Source organism: Zosterops lateralis, assembly GCF_965231275.1.
Source record: "Zosterops lateralis genome assembly, chromosome: W".
NCBI classification, from domain to species: Eukaryota; Metazoa; Chordata; class Aves; order Passeriformes; family Zosteropidae; genus Zosterops; species Zosterops lateralis.
The window spans coordinates 24,578,550-24,599,062 of record NC_139801.1 but is presented as its reverse complement, the minus strand read 5'-3'; positions in this window follow the sequence as shown (position 1 = coordinate 24,599,062).

Below are 20,513 nucleotides of genomic sequence, written 5' to 3'. Positions count from 1 at the left end.
AAATCAAGATCTGGAACCCTTGGTGGCTTTGTTGCAAGATTCCACTGATCCCGCACAGCCTCGCACTTTGACAAAACAAGCCAGGGCAGCCTTACGAAATATAGAGGAAAAATTGGCTAATCAGCAGTGTTATCGTTATGACCCGCAACAAGAGATAGCGATAGCCGTCTATGGACCACAGACCCATCGGTCAGCGGTAATTATACAAACCACTGGAAAGCTGACCTATGTGCTCGAATGGGTGTTTCCTCCCATCCGACCTTCCTCTTCAATAGAATCATTACCTGAATATATTGGAAGGCTGCTGTTGAAAGCTAGAGTACGAGTGTGGTTGGTGTTTGGAAAGGACCCCACAACGATGTATGTTCCTTGGAAAACCACGGAGTTACTAGGTCTTTGGATGCAAGAATCACTTGTGTTTGCCTTGGCTACCGCTGGAATACAGCTTTCTGTGCACTACCCATCACATCCTTTGTTCAAAACAAGCCTGACGGTTGTCGAGCGCCCTAAGGTGGTAGATCATCCTCTTGTCGAAGGACTCACGATATTTACAGACGCCAGTGGACGTACAGGCAAATATGGATGTGCCTGGTTACAAGATGGTCACTGGGAGACTATAATACTGCAGCAAAACAATACCTCAGTTCAAGTGTTGGAGCTGCAAGCAGTCGCCCTTGCTATGACAACATTTGACTCTGCTCCCGTAAACTTGATCACAGATTCTAACTATGCAGCCGGCCTGGTGAACCGGCTGGACCAAGCTATCATAGGGCATGTGGGCAATATGGCTATAAAAAGTTTGCTAATTAAAATATTAGCCCTTCTGGAGCACAGGCAACACCCCCTTTGGTGTACACACATTAAGAGCCATACCACTTTACCGGGCATTTTAACAAAAGGCAATGCTGTAATAGACCAGGCAGTTTCAGCCTTTTCTCATACGGCTGATGCCGAGACACCTACAGATACTGCAGTTTCTTCTCATAAGTTTTTCCATCAATCTGCCCGTGCTTTACAAAAGGAGTTTGGCCTTTCTCGGGCAGAGGCCCGGGCAGTCGTTGCTGCCTGCCCTGACTGTGCTCGCATTAGCCCAATACAAGCCTCCGGCACTAACCCTCGTGGCCTACAACCTCGAGGTATATGGCAGTGTGACACCACTGAGCTCCCCTCTTTCGGCCGGCTACGCCACCTGCACGTCTCGGTGGACACGTGCAGTCGCGCGGTTTGGGCCACACCTGCAACCTCTACTGCATTTGTTGCTGTTAAGCAGCACTGGCTTGCCGCGTTTGCGGCATTGGGAGTGCCAGCTGTCATTAAGACAGATAACGGCCCAGCCTACACTAGTCAGGCATGTAAACGGTTTATGGATGCATGGGGCATTCAGCATAAAACTGGCATCCCTTATAACAGTACTGGACAAGCGATTATCGAGCGGCGCCATCAGGATATTAAGCGTCTTGCCGCTGTTTTGAAAAAAGAGGGGGAGCTATCCCCCTATAACGCTGTAATGAAGGCATGCTATGTTTTAAATTGGAAAAATCCCGTTGGGGAAGAAAATGACACACCAATACAAAATCATTTTAAGGTCAACCCTAATGACTTGACTCAGTGGGAAGTATTAGTAGACACCTGGGATCCGCACCAGGGGGCATGGGCGGGACAAGGTAGTAAACTGCTTACCTGGGGAAGAGGATATGCTTGTGTCGTTACAGGAGAATCGCGCCCGAGGTGGTTGCCAGCAAAGTGGGTGCGGCCCTGGCTTCCAGCGACGAAACCCAGCAGACACACCGACAGCGACTCCGAGCACGTCAAAGATTAGGCCTATTATGTCAAGCCCTTGAGACTCTGCTCAACCTACCGCCAAACACCTTGAACTGTGATTCCCCTCACGCAGTTGACATAACTCGGGTCATTCGTCTTTGGGAACAACAGAAGAGCAGGCGTAGACGGGCCGTAACTCAGTTGTGCTGTGGCCGCGCTGGATATTTGTGTGATACAGTAACTGTGGAATGTGGAGGCTGTAGGAGAATAGTGCAGGGACGCAGCCTTGCTAATTTGTATGGCTGTATTGAGTGTCAGCGCGCTTTAACCGCAAGAAACGTGTTTGTGGCATTGCGGGAGTGGGTTTCCCTTCCCGACGCTACTGACAATCAGTTGCTGGAGCTCTTTGAAAGTAGAGAAGAGCGAGCTTTAGCAGAGTGCGCTTATTGCTTAGCTTGGTTTTGCAGCAATATAATAGTGTTTAAGAGAACTAAGGTTATTAGCACGCGGTATATGATACAGTGCCAACATCATGGCAATTATTGGAAACATTATTGGAAAAAATAGGAGCAGCTTAATTTTGCTTTTGCTAATGGGAATAAGTATTGAGGCTGTTGCTTGCACAGAGCTATTGAACATAGATGACAGGCAGAACATGTGGGTCACCTGGGCCAACAAAACTGGCCAAGAGAGCTTTTGCCTATCATTAGCTACCCCTTCTGATCCTTTTAGAACTTGTCTAATAGGAGTGCCAGTCGTTAACCATACAAAAATATACCATAATGCTAATATTAGGCCGAAAAACGTGTCCTCGTTACAGGAATTAAGATTGCTAGGCTCAGTTGCCACCAACGATTCTTGCTTTAAGTTTCATGGCAATGGCAGCAACCTTTCTCCAGTACGATTTTACAATTATTCTCTTTATTGTAATGGCACAGCACATATTTACAACCCCCGTAACCTCACAGTCGCACTCCCAGAAGGGATATTTCTGATCTGTGGTGATAGAGCCTGGCAAGGTATCCCAGCAAATGCTAGCGGGGGACCCTGTTACTTGGGCAGGATTACAATGTTTGCCCCCAATATCACCGCTGTCATCACAGCGAATCATAATCGGACTCGCCGTAGGCGGGCCGTGTCGCAATTAGGCCCTGACTGCAAGGACACCATGGAACTGTGGGATCCCCCCGAAGTAATCCTCGCTAGTATTTTTGCCCCTGGGGTGGCTTCTTCCCAAGCATTGACACAATTGAGACGCTTAGCCTGCTGGACAGGCAAACAGATTAATATCACCTCCAATATTCTTGCCGACTTAACGCTTGATGTTGAAGGGGTCAGACACGTAGTTCTTCAGAACCACGCCGCGATTGATTTCTTATTATTGGCACAAGGCCATGGTTGTGAGGAGTTTGAAGGGATGTGTTGTATGAATCTATCAGATCACTCTAACTCTATTCACCGACAGCTTGCTCAATTGAGGGATAACATGCATAAATTACAGGTGACCTCGGACCCTTTCACAAATTGGCTGGCCTCTTTTGGGTTTTCCCCTTGGCTTGTGTCACTTGCAAAAGGGGCATTTTTGGTACTTGTGGTTGTTTTTGCCATACTGTTATTTGGGCCTTGCATTTTACGATGTTTTATGGCTCGCATGCAAGCAATGACCCAAGCCTTATTCGAAAAAAGAGGGGGAGATGTTGGGGCTTTAACAGTTAACAATGCTTACAGAAAGATATAAAGGACACAGTAACCTTGAAACTGCTAGCTAGATAACAGTTATGCAAAGTTAAGCAGGAGTTGAGAAAAGACACATGGAGGTAGCATCTAAGCCCAGTTAATAATGCTTACAGAAAGATATAAAGGACACAGTAACCTTGAAACTGCTAGCTAGATAACAGTTATGCAAAGTTAAGCAGGAGTTGAGAAAAGACATATGGAGGTAGCATCTAAGCAGCATCAAAAAAAACCCGCAAACAGGAAACTTTGCTAGGCGAATGCCAACCAATCAATAGTAGAGCTTTATGCATGCTTGCCTCGTGCAAAATGTTTATAGCAAAAAGGAAAATGCGTGATCGCATGGACGGAAGCAAAAAACTGTATAAGAGTCCGCACAGATGCAACAATAAACGGAGCATTAGCCTACTCATCATATTGATGTGTCTCGCTTCCTCACCTTCGGCCGCGGCAGAAAGGGAACCAAAACTACGTAGGCCCTAGGAACGAAAGGTTAGGCTTTGTCTTTACTAGATCATGTGAAACTGCACCTGCATAATCATCATAAGATAAATGATATGATTGCTAAATGTAATGATTGTTTGGTAATTGAATATGATTATTTTTTAAGAATCATGAGAAACTATGTTTGGGGGGCCTGATGAAAACTACAAGAATTCATACAATAGAACAATAGAGGTTTAATAATTAATATGTAGTTATATAACAAAAGGGTATAAAAACATGTCCCTCTCAAATCCATGTCAGAGTCAGATTTGGGTTTGTACCCCTGATTCCCAGAGCTCTTCAATAAAAGCACCTGTATATAATCATTCTGTGATTATGTGTTTCAACGCTAACAATACAGTTGGGGAAATAAAAATCATGGCTTGGACTCCACAGCCCCCCTGCGTGGTCCCTGCAGGGAGCAAAATCACACAGCTTGTACTGTTCCTGGCAGCCCCCTTATCCGCACCCCTGATAGCTACACAGAGGGGAGGCGGGTTTGGTTCAACAGGGATACCACAGATTTTCTGGACACAACGTATCACTTCTCAGCATCCCACATGCCAATGCAAAGTGTCTCTGAAAGGCAAGGAGTTAATTTTAACCAGGCTTATTGATACCAGCACAGATATTGGTCTTATCTCCCGAAATCAATGGCCTAATGATTGGCCATTAATGCCCATCCCCCAAGTCCTTCCAGGGGTGGGTGGGAACAGTAAAAGCTATCAGAGCCAACATCTGGTGCAAATTACAGGGCCTGAAGGGAGGGTAGCTACTGTCAGACCCTTCCTGCTGTCTGAGACACTGATCTTGTGGGGGAGAGATGTTTTATCACAGTGGGGAATTTTTATGCAGTCAAATTTTGCATAAGGGTCATTAGAACGCGCGACACTCCCAAACTGACTTGGAAAACCTCTGATCCAGTTTGGTTAGACCAATGGCCCATGTCATTAGAAAAACTGTGCGTATTACAGGAACTTGTACAAGAACAGCCAAAAAAAAAGGACATATACTCCCATCTAATAGCCCTTGGAATTCACCTGTGTTTGTAATTAAAAAGCGGTCTGGGGGGTGGACACTGTTGCATGACTTGAGGAAAATAAACGAGGCAATTGAGGGAATGGGGCCCCTACAACTGGGGCTCCCATCCCCTTCCATGATCCCTAGAAATTGGCATCTAACAGTAATTGATTTAAAGGATTGTTTTTTTGATATTCCGCTGCATCCAGATGATGCACCCAAATTTAGGTTTTCTGTGCCAAGTATTAATATGCAGGCACCTCTAAATTGGTACCATTGGCTGGTACTTCCTCAAGGAATACGAGACGGCGCCACCATATGCCAGTGGTATGTGTCAAAAACTCTGAGTCTGGTACGGGAAAGTATGCCTGATGTTCTGTTGTATCATTCATTATATGGATGATATCCTCATCTCTGCAGAAACTGTGGTTCGTGTGGAAGACGCAGTGCAGGCTGTCTGCCAAGCTGTTACATCAGTGGGCCTGACCATTGCTTCTGAAAAGGTTCAAAAGATCTCGCTGGAAATATTTGGGCTGGCGTGCATTCTATTTCGGCACAACCCTTGCAAATTTCAACTGAAATCAAAACTACATGATGCACAGAAATTGCTGGGAACAATAAATTGGATTTGTCCCTTGCTTGGGATTTCAAATGCAGATTTGGAGCTTTGTTTGCCCTCCTGGGAGGAGAGCCCGACCTCTTATCACCTAGACACTTAAGGAAACACAGACTGTGCTTCAGAAAGTGGCTGATGCTATCTCTCAGAGACGATCAGCTTGGTGGGCTCCAGAACTGCCACTGTGGCTAATCATTTTAAACCCTAGCAGGCAACCTCATGCCTTAATATTTCAGTAGGACTCAGAAAAACCAGACCCTCTGCTAATTATTGAATGGGTCTTTTTGCCTAATAACATGACCAAGACTATTTCCATGCAAGATGAACTTATGGCCATGATGATTACCAAAGCTCGTCAAAGACTGACCTCCTTGGCTGGGAAAGAATTTGATCATATCTATCTACCTCTTGCAATGTTTTATTTGAATTGGTAGCTACAGATGTCTGAAAAATTGCAAATTGCTTTAGCAGATTACCCAAGGCAGATATCCATCCACATAAACACAAATTGTTAAGCTCTTCTTTTAATTTACTCCCCAAGCCAAAGAGAAGTGAGACTCCTTTGCGAGCTACGACAATATTCACAGATGGTTCTGAGGCATTGAAGACTGTAGTCAAAATTGATAGTGCTGAGATAATGTAGCTAGGACTTCCCTTTTGCTAACAGAAGCCAGACTGAAGGAACTGATAAGGAACTGATAAATCATGGGAGCTGTCAAACTAGGCTTCTGCATCCTGAATAATCAATAGACCCTATTCTCGGGGTTTAGTCGGTTGTTTCCTCACCCGAGATTCCAAGGCTGGCTGGTGGTTCGTGTGGGCACGAAGGGAGTGATTTTCCCTCTGGACCTCTGAAGGATTTAGGGTCTGCTGTCTGACTCTGTGTCTCTGTGTTCTGTGCTGAGCTCGGTGCTCGGTGTTCGGCGCGAGAATGATGAGGAGTCTCAAGGTCTTGCTTTTCTGGTTTCTCGCGTTGTTTATTAGTTCTTATCTTACAATTCTCTGTGTCCGGCCATGGTGTTCACAGCAGCTCGGACACAAGGCGACTCCCCTGTGTCCGGCCATGGTGTTCTCAGCAGCTCGGACACAAGGCGACTCCCCTCCTGTGTCCGGCCATGGTGTTCACAGCAGCTCGGACACAAGGCGACTCCCCTGTGTCCGGCCAAGGTGTTCTCAGCAGCCTGGACACAAGGCGACTCCCCCTCTGTGATGGGAGGTCGCTACCTCTTATACAGATAACTACGTACCCATTGTTTACAATTCTATGCCAATGTCTATCACCTATACTAACAGGGTCATTTCTACTTTGATCCAATCCACTGAAACTATTTTGTGCCCACGTCACTGCAGAAGATGGATGCCAAGGGAGAAGAAGAAGAACCCAGGGCACCGCCCTACAATCACCATCTTGTCCCTTTGCATCTACATTCTAAAAATCCATAACTACAAAATCTTCTGCACAGTGATAACTACACTACTCTCTGTCACACATTTGTGACTTGCAATTCTTCTCTCTGTTGGATGTTTTTCTCATGGACCAAAATCAAAGCCTGTGTCTTCCTGGGCTCTGTGCCAGGCAAATCCCCCTGCACAGACCCCAGACCCTCTTTTTTGGGTCCCAGGCCTCTCTACCGAGGTCTGTGACTTCCCAGGGCGCCCAGAGGGATGTCCTGGACTCCAACACCCTATGAACACAATACAATCATAAATCAAACAGTCCTGGGAAAAACAGGATTTAGCTGTCACGAACACTAAAGGTTAAAAAGTCAGAGCTGAGGAAGACAATCTTACTTCATCATTTTGGGACCCCACCCCATTAAAAAGACCACCGACCCATTTCAAAGAACAAACTACGCATGCTTGATGGCTCTTTGGGCTAATTACCATACGAAGCGGGGAATGGGAGGTATCAGAGCTATGAATATGCATTTGTAGTTTGTGTATTCAATACTCCTGTAGATAAAAGACCCTGTGATGATCTGTAAATTGCGCGTGTGTTTCTGGGAGCTATCCCGCACGCTGCCCGGCGTCGTAATAAACATACACTTTCTAACTTTAAACTGTTAGAGAGTCTTTGTCCGTCATAGTTGGATATTGGTATTAGATCAATGTCCATAGTTTTTTAATCAATCATTTTGGCGAGCCAGCCAGGAGAACTGCTCTTTCTGGCCGTGGGGCCGGTGGGTCTAGGACCCCTCAGGGCGCCTGCCCGAAGTTTTCGGGGTGAGGGCTCCTCAGACCTTCTCGTCCACCCAGGGAAAGACCAGAACCTCCTGGAACTACGGACAAAAGGTATGTTTAAAGAAAAATGTATTGAATGTAGGTACCTTTGAATAGAGGCGGCTTATAAGTCATAAGAGACGTCTTATGCAAAGCAGAGGCCTGGGTTTTGGAATCTCCGAGGAGTATTGTAACAGTTGTTGTGTTCCAGGTAAAGCTGGTCACTTGTTGGCTGCATTCCAGGGGGGAAAGCAGCGGCGGCACAGAGCTGCTGGTATTGGGAGCGTAGTGGGTCCATCTTTGGTTTGTCCAGGTAAAGCTGGTCACTGTTGGCTGCATTCCAGAGGGGAAAGCAGCGGCAGCACAGAGCTATTGATATCGGGAGCGTAGTGGCTCCATCTTTGGTTTGTCCAGGTAACGCTGGCCACTGTTGGCTGCATTCCAGGGGGGAAAGCAGCGGCAGCATAGAGATGCTGTATTGGTTATAGGAGCAAAATGGCTCCAATTTGGCTTGTAGTTTAAAGGTGCACTTTGGTAATTCATAATCTGAGAGGCTAGCCTGAATTTTTGAGGTGAACAGGGTCCCGTTTTGAGTTGCGGTCGCGAACGCTGGATGTGTGTGTATTCGTGTCTGTTTGGGTTTTCGATTGAGTGCTTACAAAGAGAATAATTTGTGTACCGTGTGTGTGTGAATTGTGAAAGTTTGTGTTGTAAGTGTTTTTGTTTTTAAAGTGTGTTACTAACCCTTGTAAGTGTTACAAATTTAAAGTTGTAAGAGATTTTAAAACCCCCGCCGATCTGCGGAAGGATATCTCTGCTGAAAAGCAGAGGAATTCGGGGGGGGGGATGTGCTTGGGCCGTGACTGGAGGGTGTCACGGAGAGTGCTGTGAGTCCTGACTGCATAACTGATAGTGTGATTTTAATCAGTGTGTTGTTCAATAGAAAAACATCTGTAGGTGGATAAACTGTTTATTGTTTATTAGAAAAACAAGCAAGTGTAAAAAGTTTTGGGTGGGGTTTTTTTTGTGCTTTTTCCAAGCCTTTTCCTGAGATATCACAGTGATCAGGCAGGAATCTGAGTTGTCCCGGTAACCAGCAGGGAGCCGGGATTTGTAGACTCCTAGCCTCCGGCTGTATCTTTGAAATTCTGAAAAAGCCTGATGTGTTTGTTTTAACTGTTGTTTGTTTGTAGAATGCAGTTTTAATTGTAAAAAGAGCCAAAACTGCCTGATCGAGAAACCCCCCGCTTTTTCCTCAGTGCAGAAAATTTGTGGAGTGTTTTTGATCGAAGACGCTGTGTTAAAATCTTTAACTAAGTGAGTTTAAAGTAGTCAAAACCCATTGTTTTGTGAGCCTAAAAAAATTGCTATCACATAAACAGGTTTTGGTGAAGGGGGACAGTGTATAAGAAGTTGATTGCAATTTTTCTTCAATTGTTAACTTTTTGTTTTAAGATTAACAAGATGTTCTTTTCCTTTTTCTGGTAAACTATATGCCTAGGAATAAGAAGCACAAGAATTGAAAAGCTGGTTCAAAGAGTTCCTCTGCCCAGGGATGGAATTTCAGAAACCCTCAAAATTAATAACTAGTAATTTGAATTAAGTGTCTGGGTAATCGTGTGTTTTTTTCTTTTAAATAAAAAGAATTTTTCCTTTTTTATGTAAACACAAATTCTTTCTTCAACAGCTGGTGCTTCGAGCCTTGTTTTAAAGAATACATATTGCTAACTTTTTGTTTTAAGAATAGAAGGAACAAGAATTGAAAAGCTGGTTCAAAGAGTTCCCCTGCTCAGAAACGGAATTTCAGAAACCCTAAAAATTAATAACCAGTAATTTGGATTAAGTGTCTAGGCAATTGTATGGGGTTTTTCTTTTAAGTAAAAAGAATTCTTCAACAGCAAGCAATGACCTCTGATGAAGAGACAAAACTGATTAAGGTCCCCTTTTCCTCAATTGATTTAGAGATTTGGGAAAAGGGTGCTAAAGGCTATCGAAGTGATCCAATAGGGGTTGCTAAGAAAATGAAGTTTATAATCAAGCAGCATTTACCCGATTAGGCAGACCTCCAATTGCTGCTTGATGCCATAACAGAGAAAAAGAAATAAAATTCTTGATAGACACCGGGGCAATAAAACCCTAACACCTGTAACCAGTAACTATGTAATAGTAAAAGAAGCGGCTGGCCAACCTAAAAAAGGCTTACATTTACAAACCATTGAAGTTTAAATTGGGGAAACAATAGAGAATCCATCGATTTTTATATATGCCTAATGCTCCATCTGCACTTTTGGGCAGAAATCTGCTAGAGCAGCTGGAGGCAAAAGTAATATTTAAAAATAGAAAAATTATTTTGGAGGTAAAGAATCAACAATATGTAAAACTGTTAAAAAAATTGAAAAAAAAAAAAATAAAAAAGAAAATAGATTAGGTGTTTCCTGGAGTGTAGGCTCCTGACATGTCGGCAGGGCAAAGAAAACTTTTTAAAGATAAAACTACTGAAGGAGTGTCAGTTTAAATTCAACACTCCTATCGTGCCAGTAAAGAAGCCTGACAAGTCATAACTTAGCTGTTAACAAGATAACTGAAGGCTTGTATTCAGTAGTTGCTAACCCTTATATCTTGTCAACTCATTTACTGTTTTAGATGTGCAGATGCTTTCTTTTGCCTCCCTCTCCATAAAGCCAGCCAGAAAATCTTTTCATTTGAGTCCTTTGAGGTGGTCCTTGCACAGGAAAGCCTCCATCTGAATAGAAGATATTTGGGGAGCAGCTTGCAAACAGTTGCTCCAGTATGCAGAAGACCTCCTAATAGCTACCCAGATCCAGGGAACATGAGTGGACCGGACGGTAAGCCTCCTAAACTTTTTGGGCTTGCAGATCCCAGAAGAAAGCCCAACTGGTGAGGCAAACAGTCATTTACCTGGGTTAAGAAAGCTATTCAGGCCTTTGACCAGCTAAAGAAGGCTGTCATGTCAGCTCCAGCCCTGGAACTTCCAGACGTGAGTACACGGCTCCTAAAGGATGGCCAGAGTGCCTCAGAATTCACTCTAGGCCAGAAGATGCCTGTGCTAGTGTCCCATACAATGTCTGCAGTCCTTGAAGAAAAGGAGGACATTAGATCTCCCCACAGAGATTCCTAATGTACCAAGCTATACTGGTAGAACAAGACAATGTTAAGATTGTGGTAACTAACATTGTGAACCCAGCTTCCTTCCTCAGCGGGAGTATAGGAGAACCAGTGATCCACGACCACCTGGAGCCACCTACTCCAGTCACCCGGATCTGAAGGACACTCCGATTGAGAATGCTGAGACCTGGTTTACTGACAGAAGCAGCTACGTTGTCAGTGGAAAGAGGCATGCTGGGTATGCAGTTACCACTAGCAGAGAGGTAATAGAGTCTGGACCATGGCCCACCAACACCTCTGCACAGAAGGCTGGACATCTACTCAAGGTATGCCTTTGAGGTAGTCCTTGCACACGGAGCCATTTAAAAAAATCCTAAAGCTGCTAGATGCTGTGCAGCTACTTGAGAGGATGGCACAGATCGCATCAAAAAGTGAGCTCTAATTGGAAGAATATGCTGGCGGACAGAGAGGCAAAAGACGCAGCTAAAGGTGAGGTACCCCATGAGACAATTGAGGCAGGCAGCACTTATCCCAGATGAAAAAAAAAAAAATTCAATTTAAGGTAAGCCAGTATAACTTATTAAAGCAGAAAAAGCAAATTATAATCAGGAAGGGTGGGCCATGACAGAGAAAGAGAAGCTTGTAGTACCATCCTATTTGTTATGGCCATTAGTGCAAAGAGAACATGGGAAAACACACTGGGGAATAGACATCTTGTATAGTTATTTGAAAGAAAGAATTGTGGCCAGAAAGTTACAAGGTACAGTGATACAGGTAACCCGTCAGTGTAGTCTTTGCCTCCAAACTAATTCCAAAAATACACCAAAGCCTAAAATGGGACAAATTGGGAAAGGCTGTGGACCTGGGCAACAATAACAAATTGATTTTACAGAGCTGCCCAGGAAGGGAGGATATCGTTACCTATTGGTGTTAACTGATACCTTTTCAGGATGGCCAGAAGCCTTGCCTACTAGAATGGCTAAAGCCTGAGAAGTAACCAAAGCACGGTTGCAAAAAAGTACTGGGGGTAGAGTTCCAGCCACCATATCCCCAGATAAAGGACCACAAGTATATGGTGGCCCTAAATAGAGAAATTAAGAAATATGTGGCTGGAGCTCAAAACAAAAATTAGACAACCTAGAAATTAAGTCTTTTGCAGAAAGGTTCTTGGAACCACAGTGAGAAGGAGCATTCCAGATGCTTCTTACTACTTTCACTACAATCAAGATCAAAGAACAGAAGGCCTGGATCCATCACTCCTGAGTGAAGAAAGCCCCAGAAGGAATCTGGAAGATCACACCAGGTGATGACGAACTGAAACTGAAGCTCACTAGGAACCACGAATAGAAGGACTAATAATTATTATGGACATTATGTAGAAAGTTGTAATTATTGCTGTAATAAGCTTAACCATAACAAGGGTCAACACAATACTGCGTAGGTACAATGTGACTGAGATAAACAGGTGCCAAAGAAAAGCTTATGATGCTTACTCTCGTAAGGCTTTAAATAAGATGCTAAGGGTTATGGGAAGGAAATGTCCTCCATTTAGACTCAAAATAGAGGGGTGTGCAATAAAAGAGTACCTGTAATAGAAAGGCTGTGATCCCCAGGTGCCATCTAGAGATCTCTCACTGGGGTGCTAGGAATAGGGTTGGGAGTATTTCACCTATAATCCTGTGACTAGTACAGTGACAGCCTTTGTTTTAACTATACATGCCAATAGTCCCCTAAAGATTAAATCATGAGGGAACTGTATTGTACCCTTCTGAACACCGAATGTGAGCACAAGAAATTGAAGGAAAATGGCAAACTGTTAATCTAGAGCCCTGTACTGCAAGAAGACAGTTAAGATCTGTCACTTTGAGACAAACAGAAAACTTCACTGGTGTATACAGGGCAAGGTTGTGTCTGTCCAAAGACAATTCACCATGACACAGAAACCATCAAAGGAGTATTTAAGAGGCTTGAGGAACATTTGTCCCATCACTGGTGGGATGTGCATTTTGGGTGGTCTCCAACAGCAACTTGTATACTAAATGCCTTAGTCCACCCTATAGTTGTGTTGCTTATTTTGGTTAGTATAAGTTTAGTTTTATCTGTTGCGATGCTTGTTTGGAATTGGAGGATGCTACAACGAATAGCAGCCTTAACCTCATTATCAAAAGTGTATGGCTTGGTCTTAAGAGACACTAGCTGTACAGATTGGATTGATGAAAAAGACTCTTTTGAGTAAAAGAATTTACTCACTTTAAAAAGAGAAATGGGGAAAATGAGGCATTGAAGACTGTAGTCAAAATTGATAGTGCTGAGATAATGTAGCTAGGACTTCCCTTTTGCTAACAGAAGCCAGACTGAAGGAACTGATAAGGAACTGATCAATCATGGGAGCTGTCAAACTAGGCTTCTGCATCCTGAATAATCAATAGACCCTATGAACACAATACAATCATAAATCAAACAGTCCTGGGAAAAACAGGATTTAGCTGTCACGAACACTAAAGGTTAAAAAGTCAGAGCTGAGGAAGACAATCTTACTTCATCATTTTGGGACCCCACCCCATTAAAAAGACCACCGACCCATTTCAAAGAACAAACTACGCATGCTTGATGGCTCTTTGGGCTAATTACCATACGAAGCGGGGAATGGGAGGTATCAGAGCTATGAATATGCATTTGTAGTTTGTGTGTTCAATACTCCTGTAGATAAAAGACCCTGTGATGATCTGTAAATTGCGCGTGTGTTTCTGGGAGCTATCCCGCACGCTGCCCGGCGTCGTAATAAACATACACTTTCTAACTTTAAACTGTTAGAGAGTCTTTGTCCGTCATAGTTGGATATTGGTATTAGATCAATGTCCATAGTTTTTTAATCAATCAGTTCTGGGAGAACCCATAAATCAGTGATTGTATGGAAGGATTCTGAAACTGGAACCTGGCAATCTGATATTGCTGTTGTTGAAGGTGCTGCCCGATCCCCAGAGAAAACACAAACCAACAGAGTGTCAGTTTATGCGGTGCTTTATTAGGGGCCCCGAGGACCTTGAGGACTCGCGTCTCAAAGTCAGGGTCCCGAGTTGGTTACAAAAGATGCTCATCTTTTATACCTTTGTTACAAGTCTTACTTCATCAGCCTACGTGCAGCCTTCTACGTATTTTACTTTAAACATTCACATTCATCTTACAGGTAACCTTTCTAAAGGCTATAAATTTTGCACGCTTGCTCTAGCTAAAATAAAGGTTAATTCTCTAAGCTTAACTCCCACCATAGAAACATTTTATTGGTAACCATGTAATCATATTTCACAAGTAATTTGTATACCTATGTACTACATGCTCTACTAAGTCCTTTAAACGTTGTTCCTTACATCAGCAGATTCTCAGGCCTCATTTCTCAGGTTTCGTTCCCATGGGCCTGCACAGGGACCAACTCCTTAGCCTAACTACTGCTAACAGAGGCCTTATGGCAACAACTCCCCCCTTTTGAGCATTCTTCAACCAGTTGCAAGGATGCTCAATTCTCTTCTTCATGCAGCAGTCTCTATATAAGATGGTGGTGGAGTAATTCTTGTCATGACTTCATTTCGGGTCATGGCCTTCATGACTCTTCTCGTATGCATCCTTTCCCTAAAGATCATTCCTAAGAAACAACGATATGCTACAAAAATAATCACAACCAAGATTATAATCATTATTACATATTGAATGACAGAGGATATCCAACCAGAAACCTGGATCCCTAAAGAGCTAAATATTGCTCCAATCCAATTGTGTTCAGCATCTTCTTTGGTTTCCTGTATCTTAGACTCTATATCATCCAATTGACTTATGTCTTTTTCTACTTCCTTTGTAATGTTTGGGATATGGATACAGCAATGATCTGTTCTATCATGTAGGTACCCGCAGACACCATGTTCTTTTAATAACAACATATCCAATGCCATTCGATTCTGTATAGCCATTCTACTAGTTGCTTGTAGCTGCAAATTCAAATCCTTAAACCCCTTTTTAGTGGCTGATGCTAATCTCTCAGTTTGTCCCAAAAGCCGGTAGAGCATTTCCCTATTTCTATAGGTCGATATGGGAGCAAATAATGATTCTAACATCCAACCCAATTTGACCCCTCCTGATGGTTCATGCCACTCATCTTCTGGATCTATTCCCTCTATGACCTCTCTTTTATTCCTCCTTCCTATGTCCAAATCTGTCAATCTTGATTGTTTCCAGAATGGGCATAATGTGGGCACTCCCAATGTTATTTGGGTTACCAATCCATCTATAGGTATATGTGTGGTCCACATTCCATGTCCCATGACCCATACTAAATTCCCTGGACTCCTTATAGTAGTAGTTTTGCAATTCACCTGCTTTTGTCCTTTTAATTCTCCTTTTATAGAGTGGTTGTATCCTCTACATTCACATCCCCATTTCAGCAAAATCTTCACTGGTACCAGCCCTACCTGCTCTCCTGGTGTATCACACGTAATTACCCTTGTGCAATTCCATGACTCTACTTTCTCTGTCATTTTCCTATGACTTGTTTCTGCTGTCAGGACATGGGCATGTGTCTGGTTCTTTCTACCAGTCCATTGTATACACCATCCAATTTTCCCTAGATAACTATATGTTTCCAGCAAGCTTGGCCCCCAGATTGCTTGCCATGTAGTCCACTCTTCCTTGCCATCCTGGCAAACCACTTCATAGTAGTATTTTGTAATGGGCATTTTATGTGATTGTACCTCATCATATTCACACCATCCTACATTTTTGAATCGTCCAATCGTGACGAATTTGGAATTGGGTAAGGCTTCACAATCCCCTCTACTTCCAGGTGATGACCACTGTTTGCGGAGAGTTGTTGTTTTAACTGTCCACTCAGTATGGTTATGCAACTCTTTCCTACATTCCTTTGTCCCATTTCTGGTGATCGGAGGCATTTCAGTGATAGGAATAATTCCCCAGGGTATGGGATCCCCTGCTGCATGGGGTAGAGGTAGACAAGCAGTTATGGATGACACATTCTGGGTTTTTCCAAAGTCTCGTATCAGTCCTACTACCAGATTCTCCTGTTTAGAGTTTCTTGGTAACCCTACCTCATTATCTACCTGCCGAGTCACTCTCACCTCGTCTAGGTACATCATCGTTCTTGCATGTGCCCACCAATCATCCTGTGCTATCCAACACCAGTAAATGCCTTCATCTTTTCCTGGCTGCACATTCCTTACTATCAGGATAATTGATTCTCCTAATCTCCTTTCTATCTGATACTTCCTTCCAGATGTTAAATTTTTCCCAAACCACCATCCATACTCGGAAAAATGCTGGCCTTCTTTAACTTCAGAAGTAAAAATCACATCCTTCCCTTTGGTCACTTGATATTCTCCATGTTGGGCCTTAATTTCAGAGCCTAAGCGGGCCCTTGCCTCCACCTTTCGCAACCCAAAATTCCCTTTCCCTCCACAAGACACTATGCACAGATATATACCTTCTGTCTCTCCTATCTTTGGATCAGTATAATTCAGCCACCCCTTCCCATAAGTTCCCAGAGTCCACCAACTTATATTCCCCAGCTGTCTTTCCCATTGCTGATGTTTATTCTGTTTCCACCACTTGACTTGGATATCCTGATAACATTCCTTTTCCAATTTGAAGGTACAATTTATTCTCAAAGGAGGTCCGTCCCACATATCCACCTGAGTTGAGACTGGAGTTACATTTACAGCTACAGTTTCTTCACTTATTTTCCCAGTATCCCATGGTAAAACTTTCAATTTGAAACTCCCATAATCAAAACTCTCTCTTATCCAGACTATGCAACGATAAACATCACTGTCAGTTATCGTGACATTGGATAGTTGCAGGGTGGTATTTCCTTTTTGCTCATCCTTATCCCAAACCATAGTTATACCTGTATGAATTTGTTCTGCCCCACGTCTTCTCCACTTTATATTGATTTCGTCGGATCCAACTTTCTGGTTGTCCGTGAACAGACAGGTCATAGACACATTCATTCCTTCCATCATCACTATTTTGGGTTCAAGTTCTGTAATAACTAAAAATTCATTGGTTAAAGGTAATAAACAGATCAGCAAGAACCCAACCATCAGAATCTGTCCTTGGGCCGGAACACCATTCGAGTGGGGGTTAACGGTTGAACTTCCCAACGGGTCGGCACCTTCTTGACTCGGGTGTAATGTATCCAATTGTCGATCCCCTCGACTTTTACTGCGGTGAAGGTGGTCATGATCACTTGTCGTGGGCCTTCCCATGTTTCTTTCAGAGGGTCTGTGTTCCAATTCTTCACATAGACCTGGTCTCCCGGCTGGATGTCATGGACAGGATTTTCCAGCGGCAGGGGTCTGTTCCATTGCAGGGCTCCTTTTAGGGCAGTAAGTACCTTATTCAGAGACAATACATAATTAAAAAGCACATCATTCCCTACTACATGAGGGTCTCCCTTTAATACTGTAGCATGATATGGTCTGCCATACAGTATCTCGTATGGACTTACTCCTATCCTCTCCCGGGGTTTAATCCTAATTCTTAACAAGGCTAATGGTAGGGCCTGAGGCCACTGGATTTTGGCCTCTTGACAGATTTTCTTAATCTGTCCTTTCAGGGTTTGATTCATCCTCTCTACTTGCCCGCTGGATTGAGGCCGCCATGGGGTATGCAAATTCCAGGTAACATCTAACAGTCGGGCGACTGTCTGTACCACTCCTGCCACAAAATGAGGTCCCCTGTCAGAAGAGATCCCTAATGGAACCCCAAATCTCGGAATGATTTCTCTCATTAATGTTTTCACTACTTCTTTGGCCTGATTAGTTCTGCAAGGGAATGCCTCTGGCCATCCCGAAAACGTGCAGACATACACCAGCAGATACTTGTATCCTTGTGATCGAGGCAATTCAGAAAAATCTATCTGCCAATAATCTCCTGGCTCTGCTCCTACCTGTAATTTCCCTAGTTGTATCTGCTTCCTCACTACTGGATTGTTTTTAAGGCACACTGGGCACATGGCATTCACTCGTTTAGCCATTGTTAACATCTGGTTAGAGATAATTTCCCTCTTCAGAAATTTTACCAATACCTCTGCTCCCCAGTGGCATTTATTATGCTCAGTTTCTAAAATCACCTTCATCAATTTGGTAGGGACCACTACTTGGCCAGTCCCAGTCACATACCATCCCATTGCATTCTTCTGGGCCTGGACCAGCTGTGCCAATTTCTCATCCTCAGCGGAATAACTGGGTTTTTGTCCCATATAAGGTTGTACTGGTCCTACCTTCGTTGGAATCAGCGCCATTTCAGTCCAGACCTTTCTAGCAGCTTTTCGTGCGATTAAATCAGCCAGCCGATTCCCTCGAAAAATCTTTCCCTCATCTTTCTGGTGTCCTTTTACATGCATCACAGCCACTTCCACTGGCTTATACACAGCTTCCAGTAGCAGCAGGATCTCATTCCGATGTCGAATGGATGTCCCCTGTGAACTTAACAGTCCTCTCTCTTTCCATAAAGCCCCATGTACGTGCAGAACTCCAAATGCATATTTTGAATCTGTCCATATATTTACCTTTTTCCCACTGCTCAGGACCAGGGCTCTGGTTAATGCTATAATTTCAGCCTTCTGTGCAGATGTTCCTGGGGTGAGGGCCTTAGCTTCCACCACCTGTGTGAGGGTCACCACTGCATACCCGGCATACCTGGTTCCATTCTCTACGAAGCTAGATCCATCGGTATACAGTTCCCAGTCTGGCACCTCCAGGGGCACATCTCTCAGGTCCGGTCGGCTAGCGTACACCTGTTCGATGGTTTCCACACAGTCATGTGTTAATTCGCCCTCATTCTGCTCACTGCGGAGGAACTCTGCTGGATTGATGCAATTAGTCACTTTGAGCTCAACATCATCCTGTTCTCTGAGCAATGCATGGTACTGTAACAATCTGCTAGAGGACATCCAATGCCCCCCTTTTTGTTCCAAAACTGCCAGTACCATATGGGGCACAAACACCTCCATCTTTCTCCCCAGGGTCAATTTTCGGGCCTCCTGGATCAGTATCACTGTGGCTGACACTGCCCGCAAGCATGCCGGCCATCCTGCGCTCACAGTGTCCAGTTGTTTAGAAAAATACCCAACAGGCCTCTTCCACGATCCGAGGGTTTGGGTTAGTACGCCCAGGGCTAGTCGCTGCCTCTCATTGACATATAGCTGAAAGTCTTTATTTAAATCTGGTAGGCCGAGTGCAGGTGCCTCTTTCAAGGCCCGTTTCAGACCTAGGAAGGCCTTCTCCTGTGGTTTGTTCCACTGCAGTTGAGACTCCTTTAAAGCTTCATAAAGGGGTTTAGCCATTAGCCCAAAGTTTGGTATCCAGAGTCTACACCAACCCACCATTCCTAAAAAGGATCTTAGTTCTTGGTGGTTTCGGGGTGTGGGTATTGCACAGATAGCTTCAACTCTATTGATTCCCAATTTCCTTACCCCCTTTGAGATTTCACAGCCTAGGTATATCACACTCTCTTGGACTAATTGGGCCTTTTCCTTTGAAACCCGATATCCTCCTTGTCCCAGCATATTCAACAGTTCTATAGTTAGGGTTAAACAGACCTCCCGTTGTTCTGTAGCCAGAAAGATGTCATCCACATACTGGAGGAGAACGTAAGAGAAGGGTGATTCTCTTACCTGAGTCGTCTTCCATTCCTCCAGCTCTTTGGCTAATTGATTTCCAAAAATTGTAGGAGAATTCTTAAATCCTTGGGGAAGTCGTGTCCAAGTGAGCTGCCTTTTTCGTCCGGTATCCGGATTTTCCCATTCGAAGGCAAAATATTTCCTACTTTCTAATGCCAGTGGGATGCAGAAGAAGGCATCTTTTAAATCAATAACTGTAAACCATTGGAATTTCTCTGACACAGATGTTAACAAAGTATACGGGTTGGCCACCACCGGGTGAATGTCTTTGACAATGTTATTTATTGCCCTTAAATCCTGTACTAGTCTATACTTACCATTTGACTTCCTTACAGGAAAAATAGGGGTATTGAATTCAGATTCACATTCCTGTAATATTCCTAGCGTAATAAACTGAGCGATTAAAGGGGCTACCCCTTCCCGGGCTTCCAACTTTATAGGGTACTGTTTCACCCTAACAGGTTGTGCTCCCTCCTTTAATTCAATTACCACCGGCTGGGCTGCTTTGGATTTTCCTGGGACTCCTGTTTCCCAAACCCAAGGTACTACTGCCTGCTCTATTTCTTCTGGGACGGGGGTAGGTTCAACTTCTTTAAATACAAATAATTTGGACAATTGTTCATCTGGTATTTCCAGTTTAACTCTTCCTTTTTCAAATATTATTTTTGCATTTAATTGTGACAATAGGTCCCTTCCAAGAAGAGACTCTGGACAGTTAGGTAAATATAAAAACTGATGATCAAACGCCTTCCCTCCAAATTTAATATCTAGGGGCTGTAAGAAAGCCCTTTCTTCCATTTTCCCCATAGCCCCCACAACTTGAATTTTAGTATCACTTAATGGTCCTAATTTTGTGTTTAATGC